The 14206-nt window shown below is 45.5% G+C and overlaps 1 protein-coding gene across 5 annotated transcripts in view; it reads right to left on the minus strand.

Annotated features, from left to right (window-relative positions):
- The window catches only part of GNAO1 (G protein subunit alpha o1), a 1237229-nt gene that overhangs the window by 642809 nt on the left and 580214 nt on the right, over positions 1–14206 (minus strand). The window lies entirely within an intron of this gene.

Consider the following 14206-nt stretch of genomic DNA (forward strand, 5'->3'; position numbering starts at 1 on the left):
AGGTAAGGGGTAGAGCAATTTAGGGAGCAGAATCATTTTTACCAAGGAAACTCTACCAATTAAAGATATTGGAAGATCTTGCAATGCTGTGCATAGTTTACCTATTTTCTCTAAATTTTGCACTAAATTGGTATTATAAATTACGTCAGGATCGGTGGTAAGGTAGATCATCAAATATCGCATGGGCTTCACAGTCGGAGGGATGGGCAATGTCACATGCCAGGGTACCTTCGGACTCCCCGCCAAAAGTAGAAGCTCAGAGATTTACTGCAGTTTACATGTAAGCCCAAGATTTCCCCAAATGCCTGCACAATATCAATGACCTTGGTCAAATGCACTTGTACCTGGTCAAGATATAATAAAATGTCGTCAGCAAAGAGACTGATCTCCCACTACTATCCCCTTAGTAAAATCTGCCTGTTGAATCTTTATGGCCAGGGGCTCCATGGCAAGCAAAAACAACAACAGTGAAAGGGGACACTCCTGCCGAGTGCCCCTGTCCAACTCAAAACTGTCCGTCAAATTGCCATTTACCAGGTATAAAGCTCGGATCCACCCCAGGAACGTACCATCCGTCCCAAGACCCAAAAGAGGTACTCCCAGGATATGCTATCGAAGACCTTTTCCATGTCTAGCCCAACTATGGCAAACATACCTCCCCATTCCCGATGGGCATGCAGGGCTCCTAAGACCTTCACCAGGTTCATTGAAGCATACCAGCAAGGCACAAACTGATCAGGATGTACAATATCAGGTAACAACTGATTAAGTCTTCACACCAAAGTGGCTGCCAGAATCTTCACATCCTGATTCAGAAGGGATGTAGGCCTATAGGACCAATTCTAGGTTCTTGCTCGGTTTCAGAAGAAGCACCATGTGTGCCATATTTTCCCCTGAGGATCCTGGTTGCACCACCATTGCCTTGTGCATGTCACAAAGTGGTTTGGAAATCAGGTCCTAAAGAAGTCCACAGTACTCTGGCCTGTTCCCACCAGGACCTGCGGCCTTTGCTAGTTTTAAGACTTTGATACTGGTTAGTATATCAGCTGATGACAGGGCCATTCAGAAGTGCCTGTTGGGCTACTGAGAGCTGAGACAAAGAAAGATCTTTGAAAAAAGAACTGATGTCCTCATCTTTCAACTTCCGCTTAGCATATAATGATTTATAATAGCGCACAAACTGATCCTGTATCTGTTCCACCCGATCATAATGCGTGCCCCCCACATCCTGGATTTTGGTGACAAACTGCGTTTTCTTTAGAGGTCGCACCAGGTTAGCTATGACATTGCCCGCCTTCTCTCCCTAGCAGAAAAGGAGATACCTCTGAATTTTAAGGATCGTTCTGCTCTAGAAGTGCATTTAGTGCATGTTTGATCTCCCTATATTTAATTCTACTATCCTCCGCCATGGATTGGGAGTATTGCTTCCTCATGGCCTGTAGCTGGGTGGTAAGGTCTAATAACTCCCTGTCATGCTTATTCCTTTTTTGGGCCACTTATGAAATATTACCCCACAAAATCGCTTTGGAGGCTTATCAGAAATGTATTGTCGGAACAATTATCCAATCATTTAGGTAGCGAATCTGCACAATCTCTCCCATCACAATCTCCCACCTCAATCCCCCCCATCACAACAGGGACAGATTTTTCAGATTACGGGGAACCACAAGTACAAGGGGGCACTCGGAAAAATTAAAAGGAGACAGGTTTAAAACAAATGCCAGAAAGTTCTTTTTCACCCAGAGGGTGGTGGACACATGGAACGCGCTTCCGGAGGCTGTGATAGGCCGGAGCACGTTACAAGGATTCAAAGAAGGTTTGGATAGGTTCCTAGAGGATAAAGGAATTGAAGGGTACAGATAAGAGTAGCGGTAGGTTATAGGGATAGACTGGGACCATTGCTCAGGCAATGGGCCTGATGGGCCGCCGCGGGAGCGGACCGCTGGGCGAGATGGACCTCTGGTCTGCCTCAGCGGAGGCAACTTCTTATGTTCTTATGTTCTTATGTTCTTATGTTCCCTTAAGCTGCTAGCCACTATTCTTCAACTATGTAAGTTCTACTCTATTTGTAGCCCCTTTCTAATCATTGTAAACCGCATAGAACTTCACAGTCCTGCGGTATATAAACTTTATTATTATTATTTAGATCTAAGGTAGATTCGAAAGTTTGGGTCATTATACAAATAGGGAGAAAGATGCCATGATGTTGTCTTTGTGGAAGCGGTAAAAGACAGGGTCATCCCTACCATCGCGTGGTCCGACACCATTGATTCATGTATCGTTGCCTCATGCACCAAAGAAAACATAGCTTTAGCAATGAAGAGGTAATCCAACCTATCATACACTTTATGGGCATGGGAGAAGAAGGATGTAATGTTCTCTAGACATCAAATAGCTCAAGATGTTAAATAAGAAAGTTAACCCTCTTGGTATCATAATCTTTAGCCTGTTTCCTGGGAGGACGGCAATCCAAAGAAGGGTCCGAGGTTTGTGCATCAGGTAGTGCATGTGCAAGACCAGAGGGTTAGGACTTCGATGGGAAGATAGGACTCAATGGGAAACCAAGGTGGCAAGGGGGCCCCTTCTGGTGATTCAGACAGGTCGTGACCTGTTTGGGCCGCCGCGGGAGCGGACTGCTGGGCAGGATGGACCTATGGTCTGACCCGGCGGAGGCACTGCTTATGTTCTTATGTTCTTATGTTATATTAAAATCTTCCCCTACTACCAATTTACAGTCAGGGTACCCAGAAAGGTGAGAGAGCATAGCAGAGAAAAATTTATGACAATTGACATTAGGAGCATAGATATTACATAGTAGCAATATTTCCCCACACAGTTCACCTAATACCATGACAAATCTACCTTCCCTATCTTGTATCTGGTTATGTAGATGGAAGAGTAGGCGTTTATGAAGTAAAATTGCCACCCCAGTGTGTCTCCCCGCAAATGAGGACGAGTAAACCTTTCCCACCCAATGCCTTTTCAATTTCCCATGTTTAACCTGTGAGAGATGAGTTTCTTGAATGTAGGCTATATCAGCATTAGCTTTAAGACTAGTCAGTACTTTAGTACATTTAATCGGAGATCTGAGGCCTCAACATTAAGAGTAATAACTAGCAATTCAGCTATGCCCATAGCAAGACATACAGTACTCTCCGCTGTTTTACAAGCTCAAGCGCTGGTACCCCTAGCTAGGATCCCCAGCCCTGAAAATTTCAGTATACATTCATAACTCCTCACTAGTTTCCACTACTAAATATAAAAAGAAAAGTCCTCCCCTTCCCCCCCCCCAGGCACACATCCATCCACTCACACACCTACATACAACCCCACCTCCCATCTCTACCCCTACCTGGATAATCATCCAAACACCAGCACAAGTGATCTTTCTATAGGTGCATCTTGCCATGCAGTCACCCCAAACCCACCCCCGCAGAGCTTCAAATCCCCTTTGTGCAAGAAACAATCCCTCTCAAAACAGACTAATAATCTAGGTAATAAAGCAATAAAGATCTTCCTGGCAAGGTGTACCCCAGGCGGTGGGGCTGATGGACAACTGGGGCTCACCCCTACCACAGAGTTTGTTGCCAAATTGTTGATTCCGCTGCATAACAGAAAACAGGGCGTGCTTGCCAAATCATGAAGGACAGAGTTGCGCCCATCCACATCAACGCCCTTCACAATCTCAAATGCAAAAGTTCTTCCACAAAACTAATAGCAGGTCAAGGCAGAAGCACAGCCAACCTTATACTGTGCCATTTATATATCCATCCACCTGGTCACCTGCTTTAAGAAAAAAATCCCCAACAGTGCCCATCCCATTGCACTAGCTCAGACACCAGCAGTCAAGTCAACGCAGGTCCACAGAGCAAGCTGTTGGGAAGTGAATCAAGACAAGACCCACAGAGTCAAACAAAGAATAATACCAGTATATATTTAGTCCATTAATGTGTAACATTCAGCCTGGTCATAAACGCCCTTGCCTCCTCCACAGATTGCAGCACGGTTGTTGTTCCCACATGCCAAACTCAAAGCTTGGTGAGAAAGATCAGGGCAAAAGGCACATTTTTCAAGTGCAGCTCAGAGCAAAATGGGGACATGAGTTTCCTTTGCGCTGCCACACGAACAGAATAGTCATTTAATATAAAGATCCTCACTCCCTCATATTCCAAGGGACCCGATTTGCGATAGGCCTTAAGAATCTCTTCCTTTTCTTACCACATGCAGTAGCAGGCAATAGCTGTTCTGGGGCGATTCTCACTTGACTGCTTGGGACCCACGCGATACGCTCTCTCACAGTCATTTTGTTTAAGGCCCAACTTGTTCGGCAGCCACTGACTAAATATGCTGTATAACTCTGCATCTTTAATATGATCTGGCAAACCTATCAGCCGTAGATTGTTTTGCCTGTTTTTGTTCTCTTGCTCTTCAACTTTTTCTTGCAGGTCCTGCAATTCCTTCTGTAGTACAGTGATGTTATTCACCATAGCTGTGCTCTAGTCTTCCTGCGCAGATATTCATTGTTCCATCTTTGTTAGTCTCCTTGACGGACATGGTCTGATGAGGACCAGCCAGCACGGTTTCAGCAAATGTAGATCTTGTCTGATGAACTTGCTGCACTTTTTCGAGGGAGTAAATAGGCAGATAGACAAGGGCGACCCGGTCGACATTGTATATCTGGATTTTCAGAAGGCGTTCAACAAAGTTCCGCATGAACGACTACTTCAGAAAATTGTGAGTCATGGAATTGAGGATGAAATATGTGGATCAAAAACTGGCTGGAGCATAGGAAACAGAGTGGGGGTAAATGGACAATACTCGGACTAGAACAGCGTCACCAGTGGGGTACCGCAGGGCTCGGTGCTTGGACCCATGCTCTTCAACATCTTTATAAACGATCTGAACATTGGTATGACGAGTGAGGTGATTAAATTTGTGGATGATACGAAGTTATTCAGAGTTGTGAAGACACAGGGGGATTGTGAAGATCTACAACGTGACATAATCAAGCTTGAGAAATGGGCATCGACATGGCAAATGAGGTTCAATGTGGATAAGTGTAAAGTGATGCATGTCGGGAACAAAAATCTCATGCACGAATACAGGATGTCCGTGGCAGTACTTGGAGAGACTTCCCAGGAATGAGACTTGGGAGTTCTGATCAACAAGTCCATGAAGCTGTCTGCACAATGTGCGGCGGCAGCAAAAAGGGCGAACAGAATGCTAGGAATGATTAAGAAGGGGATCACGAACAGATCGGAGAGGGTTATCGTGCCGCTGTACCGGGCCATGGAATACTGGAATACTGTGTCCAGCACTGGTCGCTGTACATGAAGAAGGACACAGTACTACTCGAAAGGGTCCAGAGAAGAGCGACTAAAATGGTTAAGGGGCTGGAGGAGTTGCCGTACAGTGAGAGATTAGAGAAACTGGGCCTCTTCTCCCTTGAAAAGAGGAGACTGCAAGGGGACTTGATCAAAACGTTCAAAATACTGAAGGGAATAGACTTAGTAGAGAAAGACAGATTGTTCACCCTCTCCAAGATAGGGAGAACGAGAGGGCACTCTCTAAAGTTAAAAGATTCCGTATAAACATAAGAAAATTCTTCTTCACCCAGAGAGTGGTGGAAAGCTGTTATAGGGGAAAACACCCTCCAGGGTTTCAAGACAAAGTTGGACAACTTCCTGCTAAACTAGAACATACGCAGGTGAGGCTGGACTCATTTAGAGCATTGGTCTTTGACCTGAGGGCCGCCGCATGAGTGGACTGCTGGGCAGGATGGATCATGGTCTGACCCAGTAGCGGCATTTCTTATGTTCTTATGAGTCAAACTATTCATTCAGCTCATCCATTGCCGTGATGGATTTAGTGATCTCTTAGATCCAATCACCAGCTGGCACCGTGAATGAGGCACGTTCCGCCAACATATTGGCTGAAGTAAACGCGGTTTGTCCCTTGTCCACTTTGGAGGCTTTACATGCATGCCAGGCATCACACAGCTTCGGACGACTCAAGGAGATTCATGGCGCTCTCCTCTCCCTTCTAGACTCAGAAAAACATGAAGAGAACTGGGTAAGCGGCCTGAAAAATGCTGTTATTTATCTGGGAAGGACAGAGCTCCACAGTTCCATGTCCTGTTAGGTAGACTGCATCACAAGACCCCCAGGAGATAATGATGCTCCTGTATTAGACTCTGGTGAGACCTCATTTAGATTATTGCATACAATTGTGGAGACTGCAGTGGCGTACCAAGGGAGGGCTGTCCGCCCCGGGTGCACGGCTTGGGGGGGTGCACAGCCGGCCAGGTCCAGGTCTTCCTGCCCTTCCTTTCTCCTGGCTGCGCCGCTACAATCCTACCTCCCCCACCGACAAGAAGTCTTTCCAATGTCGATTCTGACGTCGGAGAGGATGTTCTGGGCCAGCCAGGCAGTGATTGGCTAGCCCAGAACATCCTCTCCAACGTCAGAATTGACATCGGAAAGACTTCTTATCGGCGGGGGAAGGTAGGATTGTAGCGGCGCGGGCCGGGGGAAAGGAAGGGGAGAGGCGCTTTTTTTTTCCGCAGCAGGGAGGGCAGGATGTAGGTAGGTAAGCTGGCTAGCTTTAGTGCAGCAGGGAGGGAGGGAGATAGGTAGAAAGGCAGGCTGGCTTTGGGGTGGCCAAAATCCGGAAGGTAGTGGGGGGACATAAGGAGGCACTGGGGGCACTAAGGACACAGGACGGGGGCACTGGGGGCACCATGGACACGGGACGGAGGCACTAGAGGCACCATGGACACAGGACGGAGGCACTGGGGGCATTATGGACACGGGAAGAAGGCACTGGGGGCACTATGGACACAGGACGGAGGCACTGGGGGCATTAAGGACACAGGATGGGGGCACTGGGGGCACCATGGACACAGGATGGAGGCACTGGGAGACCATGGACACAGGATGGAGGCACTAGGGGCAATAAGGACACAGGATGGGGGCACTTGGGGCACCATGGACACGGGACAGAGGCACTGGGGGCATCATGGACACGGGACGGAGGCACTGGAGGCACCATGGACACGGGACGGAGGCACTGGGGGCACTATGGACATGGGAAGAAGGCACTGGGGCATTATGGACACAGGACAGAGGCACTGGGGGCATTATGGACACGGGAAGAAGGCACTGGGGGCACTATGGACACAGGACGGAGGCACTGGGGGCACCACGGACAAGGGACGGAGGCACTGGGGGCACTAAGGACACAGGACGGGGGCACTGGGGGCACTAAGGACACAGGACGGGGGCACTGGGGCATCATGGACACGGGACGGAGGCACTGGGGGCACCATGGACACGGGACGGAGGCACTGAGGGCACTAAGGACATGGGAAGGAAGGAGGGAGGGAATAGAAAGGGACAATTGTTGGGCCTGAGTGCAGAAAGAAAGAAATGAAAGAAAGGATACAAAGTCCATTAATAGATGTCCCCTTTTGATGAAAAAAATAAATAGTCATGTTACCTCTGACTTACTTTCACTGCAGCAGAGTCGGCATCCGTGCTGAGGTGCAGGAAGGTCCTGCGCTGACTCGTCTGCCAGCTCTGCTCCGGAAGAAGTAAGTTACGTCGGAGGGAGTGGACCCGGCAGACGCAGTCATTGCGGGACTTTGCCACAACTCCCTGCGTCTGCCGGGTCCACCCCCTTCGATGTAACTTACTTCTTTTGGAGCAGAGTCAGCAGACGAGTCATCGCGGGACCTTCCAGCATGCTGCTGCTGAGTCCGCTCCAGAACAAGTTCGTCGGAGTGGGGATGGACTGGCAGCCAGCAGCTACAGTCATTGTGGGACCTTGCTGCATGAAGAGAGAGAAAGGAGCAGGATTGCTGGAATGGAAGAATGGTGGAGGGAAAGAAAGGGGGCAGGGTGGTATGGAATGGTGGTGCTGATAGAATTGATGTACAGAGAAAGGGGAGAGAAATAAGGGGGAAGGATATTGGAGGGAGAGAAAAGGGGCAGATGCTGATTGAAGAGGGGTGGATGGCGAGAGAAAGGGCAGACATTGGATGGTAGTGGGGAGCCTATGCTGGATGGAAGTGCAGATGGGAGAGATAAGGGAGCAAATGCAGGAAGGAAATGGGAGGAGAGAAAGAGGGGAGCAGACATTGGATGTAAGTAGACAGAGAGAGGAGAAGGTACTAGATGGAAGGGTTGGAGAAAGAGGGTACATAATGGAAGGAGGGGATAAATAAAAGGAGGGCACATGATGGGGAGAAAAGGATTGAGTTAGGGAAACACTGGAGTAGTGAGGGAAAGGTGGCAAGCTTTAGGTAGAAAGTAAAAAAGGACATTGATGAGAGGGTAATCTAGACAGATGCAGAAAATAAATTGAAAAGGAAATGAGGGAAAAAAGGGAAAGAGATTGCAGAGGAGAGGTGTGGGAGAAGAAGGAGAGGAGAGAGATGCCAGATCAATGGGGGTGAAAGGAGAGATGGAAGGGGGAGGCATACAGTTTCTGGAAGGGGCATAGCAAGAGAGAAGATGCCATATAGGGGAAGAGAGACGGCAGACAGTGGATGGAAGGAAGAGAGTTACAAGAAGATGAGGAAAGCAGAAACCACAAAAGACAAAGGTAGAAAAAAATTTTGTATTTATTTATTGCTTTAGGAGACATGTGTCACTGTTTCTGTGGTGCACTGTATGCAGAGTCCAGCTTCTTACTGGTTCAATTTAACCTTTGTCTATGTATTTTTATTTTATCCCCCCTTTTACAAAACTGTGGAGCATTTTTTAGCGCCAGCCATAGTGGTAGCAGCTCTGATGCTCAGAATTCTATGAGCGTCAGAGCTGTTACCACCATGGCTAAAATTCACACTACAGTTTTGTAACAGGGGGAGGGGTTAGTTTGTGATGACATATTCCATACTAGGCGAAGGTGTTTTCTGTGTGTTCGAAAGACATGTTTTTTTGTTAGGATTGACTGCAGGATTGATCTGTACTAGTCTGGCTTGTTTAGTTTTACAATGTGTGTATTGATGTTGTACTGCTCACTGCAGTATGTAAGTTGCTGCCTTTTCCTAGGTACTCATGTGTGACATGTGGCTTGTTACTAAAAATCATGTTTTTCGTATAGATGGGGGGGAGGGTGTCAAAAAATGATGGGCCCCGGGTGTCACATATGCTAGGTACGCCACTGGGAGACTGCACCTTCAAAAATATATAAAAAGGATGGGGTCGTGGACTTAAAGATCTCAATATGTATACTTTGAAGGAAAGGTAGGAGAAGGGAGATATGATGGAAACATTTATGTGGTGATAGGCTCAGGAATAATCTAAGGAAATACATTTTTACAGAAAGGGTTGTAGATGCGTGAACAGTCTCCCGGAAGAGGTGGTAGTGAAAGAGACTGTGTCTGAATTCAAGAAAGCATGGGATAGGCACATGGGATATCTTAGAAATATGATGGCAGATAAAGTCCAAATGGCCCATCCAGTTTGCCCATCCACAGTAACCATTATCACTTCGTCTCTCTATGTATAGGCTGAATCGTATTACTGATCATTTGTATGTCAGTTCTCATATTAACTTAATGTTTGTGCAATATATTAGAATATATAGCCTCCAGGCCCATGGTAAATAGAATATCTGTATCTTAAACATTCGTAATTTGATCCAAAAAAATGAGTGGTATCCTTAATGAAAGATTTTGCTTGACTAACCCTAGGTTTAAGAAATCAATCTATAAACTTGGAAAGAGGATCCCAAACTGTACCTCTTAGGAAGACAATGGGTCTCCCCAGTGGAGGAACTATACCTTTATGAATTTTGGGGGTGGCATAAAAGAGTGATATACATGAAGTGGATACTTTCAAAAATCTGCTCTCCGCTTTAGTTATCTGGCACTTCAATAACGCTGCATCCACAATATTGGCATTTTGCACAATTAAACTATCTGTGGGATCCGATGGTAACAAAAGTATAGTATCGGGAATCAGAAAGATGTTTGCTAATCTCCAAAATATATTAATCTTTATGTAAAACTACCATGGAACCCCCATTGTCTGCGGGTTTGACGATCAAACAGTCATCTGAGTTAAGTTGTTTCAGAGCAATGGACTCCCCCGCAGACAAATTGTAATATTTCCTATGAATTTTAGATTTTGCTTCCAAATCCTGTATATCATTCAAAACTAATTCATGAAACATTGCCAGGGGGGTCTCCATTTGGAGCGGGCTTTCATGATGGATGTGACATCGGAAGGAAGTTGATCATGAAAAAACAACTTGATCTGAAGAGAGCGTATAAACTGCTCAATATCCCTACGAGCTGTAAAAGGATCATGAAATGAAGAAGGAACGAATGATAAGCCTTAATTCAGAACCGACAACTATGAAGCAGTCAAGGGTATGCCTGACACATTAGTCATTATGGAATTCTATGAGCATCGGAGCAGCGTTCGAGCATTTAGCGCTCTGGGCCACAGTAAAAACCTCTCTCAGCAATATCATTCACAAAAATGTTAAAAAGAACAGGCTCAAGAACAGAACCTTGAGGCACACCACTGGTAACACCCCTTTCCTCAGAGTGATCTCCATTGACCATTACCCTCTGTCACCTTCCACTCAACTAGTTCCTGACCCAGCCTGTCACTTTGGGACTCATCCCGAGGGAACTCAGTTTATTCATTAGACGTCTGTATAAAACACTGTCAAAGCTTTTGCTAAAATCTAAATACACCACTCCTTCTATCCAATTCTCTATTCACCCAGTCAAAGAAATTGATCAGATTTTTCTAACAAGACCTACCTCTAGTGAATCCATGTTGCCACCGGTCCTGTGATCCACCAGATTCCAGAAACTTTACCTTTCTCTGTTTTAAAAGTGTTTCCATTAATTTGCTTACCACAGAAGTCAGACTTACCGGCCTGTAATTCCCTTCCTTACTTCTACTTTTGTGTAGAGGAACCACATCTGCCCTTCTCCAGTACCACTCCTGACTCTAGAGAAGCATTGAAAATGTCAGTCTGCAGAATCACCAGAACGTCCCTAAGTTCCTTCAGCACCCTCGGATGTACACCATCCGGCCCCAAACGCTTTGTCCACCTTTAATTTATCTAGCTTCTTATGAACACAACCCTCTGAAAAATCATTCAGGGTCTACCACTCCTCCATCCCTAATCGCTTTTGTCTTCTGCAATTCCGCTCCCGATGCTTCAGCTGTGAACACAGAACAGAAATATTTGTTAAGCAATTCAGCCTTTTCTTTATCAGATTCTACATATATTGAGTCTCACAATGCCACTTTTGTACTTCTTCCTATCACTAATATATCTAAAAAATGTCTTGTCTCCCCATTTGACCATGTCATCTATTTTTCCTTCCATTTACACCTTTCTTTCCGGACTACATGACCTGCATCTCTTAACCTTTCCAGATATTTTTGCCCATCTTCCTCTTTCTGCAATCTTTTGTAGTATAATAATAATAACTTTATTTTTATATACCCGCCATACCATAAACAAGTTTACAAGGGAAGAGACTGTATACAGACAGCAACATTACAGCGAACTTATGAATTTACATTGGCATGTTAAGTTTAGTCAGGTTTATCTGGAAGTGTACTGAAAGTACATCAAGCTGAGGTGGGGTCAGAGAAATTTGTCAATGAGGTAGGTTTCTATTGACTTTCTAAACGTTTGGTATGAAAGTGCGTTTAAGATGAAGTTGGTTAACCATTTGTTCCATTTGCCTGCTTGGAATGATAATGTTCTGTCAAGGTATCTCTTGTAGGTGCAGCACTTTAGGGATGGAAAAGCAAACAAGTAGATACTGCGTGTATTAGTTGTGCCTGGGAATTCAAATTGGTGAGACAGATAGGTTGGGATGAACCTGTTATGGTTTTGAAGCAAAGGCAAGCAAACTTAAAAATGACCCTTTCTTCCACAGGCAGCCAGTGTAGTTTTTTGTAATATGGGCTTACATGGTCTGATTTCTTGAGGCCATAAATGAGAGACTAAAAACTTCAATCCCTCTTTTAGATACGTAAAGGGAAAAAACCTGCAAAGAAGGCAGTGGGTCCGCTGGACGACCAGGGAAGAAAAGGATGCATCAAAGAAGACAAACATATTGCAGACAGACTAAACTCCTTCTTTGCGTCTGTCTTTACGAAGGAGGACATTACATCAATACCTGAAACAGTGAAAGTGTTCAAGGGAGAAATAGAGGACAGCCTCACCACATTAGAAATGGATTTGGACCAGATATACTACCAGATCGACAAACTTAAAAGCGACAAGTCCCCTGGACCGGATGGAATTCACCTGAGAGTATTAAAGGAGCTGAAGGTGGAAATCGGTGAACTACTGCAAAACCTTGCCAACCTGTCAATCAAAACTGGACAGATACCGGACGACTGAAAGATAGTGAATGTCACCCCAATTTTCAAAAAAGGGTCAAGAGGAGAACTGGGCAACTACAGACCGGTAAGTCTTACGTCTGTCCCTGGATAGATGGTTGATTAAAGATAGCATAGTCCGGCATTTGGATACACATGTCGAACGTGAACTCTCAAGGCCCAGCACAGGAAGCAGATCTTCAGGCACCGGCACCACGCACAGGACATGCTGATGCTGGTGCCGCTGCGGAGGCTACAGAAAAGTAAGAAGAGGGTTGGGGTGGGTTGGAGGGACCTCAGGTCGCGGCGGGGGGGGGGGTGCCCGATGGCGGCAGAGGGGGTGCCGGATCGCAGGGGGAAGGGTGTCGGTTCACGGGGGGGCCTTCGGGGGGAGCGCTGCTGGCCTCGGGGGGGGGAAGGTGGGGGGTGGAAACATATCAAAGCAAGTTTCCCTTACTTCCTATGGGGAAACTTGCTTTGATATACGAGCATTTTGGATTACGAGCATGCTCCTGGAACGGATTATGCTCGTAATCCAAGGTACCACTGTGGTACGAAGTTTCCATAGAGTGAGAAAGCATTTTTTGACTTGAGCATTAATGTGATCTTCAAACGTCAGACTTCGGTCCAGGGTGATGCCAAGGATTTTGGTTGTGGGATTAATTGGGTAGTCTGATCCATTTAATAATAATAATAATAACAACTTTATTCTTCTATACCGCCATAATCGTGTGACTTCTAGGCAGTTCACATTGAAGAGAGCTGGACAATCAGTGAGTTACAATATGCTGATAATCAGCAAATTACAATATGCAGAACCTTAAAATACAGTGAATTACAATGTACAGTTTATTAAAATTACAACCTTAATAAAGTGGACATATTAGAAGTAATAGAATTGGATTTAGTGTTTGGTGTAGTTGCTGTTTAGGTGATAAATCAAATAAGGCAGTTTTGATGTCTTTCCTAAAAGTGTCGTAGGTCAGTCTAGCTCCATTAATGTAGTTGTCTAGCCAAGTTTAGTTTCAAGGAGGTGTTCGCGATCTTGGGACTTGCCAAGAAAATCTTGTTTTTGGGGGGATTCAGTTTTAGTTTGGAGTGTATGCATAATCCAATGTTCAACCTTGGTAAGGATGGATGAGATGAGTTGTTCTGTCTCTTGGGTCAGTGAGGTTATGGGAATAATAATTGTTATATCATCTGCATATACGTACAATTTCAGTTTTAAATCGGATAACATATTTTCCAGTGATGCCATGTAAATATTGAAGAGTGAGGGAGAGAGTGGGGAGCCCTGTGGCACTCTACAGGGATTGGACCAAGCTTGAGAGTATGTTCCTTCACTGTAGACCTGGTAAGTACGGGTTTTTAGGAAACCAGTGAACCAATTTAGTACCTGTCCGGAAATGCCAATGGAATCAAGGCACCTAAGCAGGAGGTCAAGGTCAACAAGGTTGAAGGCACTGCTCAAGTCAAACTGCAGTACCAGTATGCTTTTTCCCTGGGAAAATAGATGGAAAAAATGGTCAAGTCATAGAGGCCAAAACTGTTTTGGTGCTGTAGTTTGTTCGGAAGCCGGATTGAGAGTCATGTAGGATGTTGAACTTATCTAGGTATTTTGTGAGGTCGATGTTAACCAGACCTTCCATTAGTTTAAGAAAGAATGGTATGTTGGCAATGGGTCTATAGTTGGCCATCAAGGAAACGGACTCCTTTGGGTTTTTGATAATAGGGGTCAGGAGGATTTGCCCAAGATCCTCCGGGATTTTACTGGTACGCATGCATATAGAGACCCAGTTAAAAAGTTCAGCCTTGAAGGAGATAGGAGCTGTTTTCTT

This window comes from Geotrypetes seraphini, chromosome 4 (genome assembly GCF_902459505.1).
Source record: "Geotrypetes seraphini chromosome 4, aGeoSer1.1, whole genome shotgun sequence".
Classification (NCBI taxonomy): domain Eukaryota; kingdom Metazoa; phylum Chordata; class Amphibia; order Gymnophiona; family Dermophiidae; genus Geotrypetes; species Geotrypetes seraphini.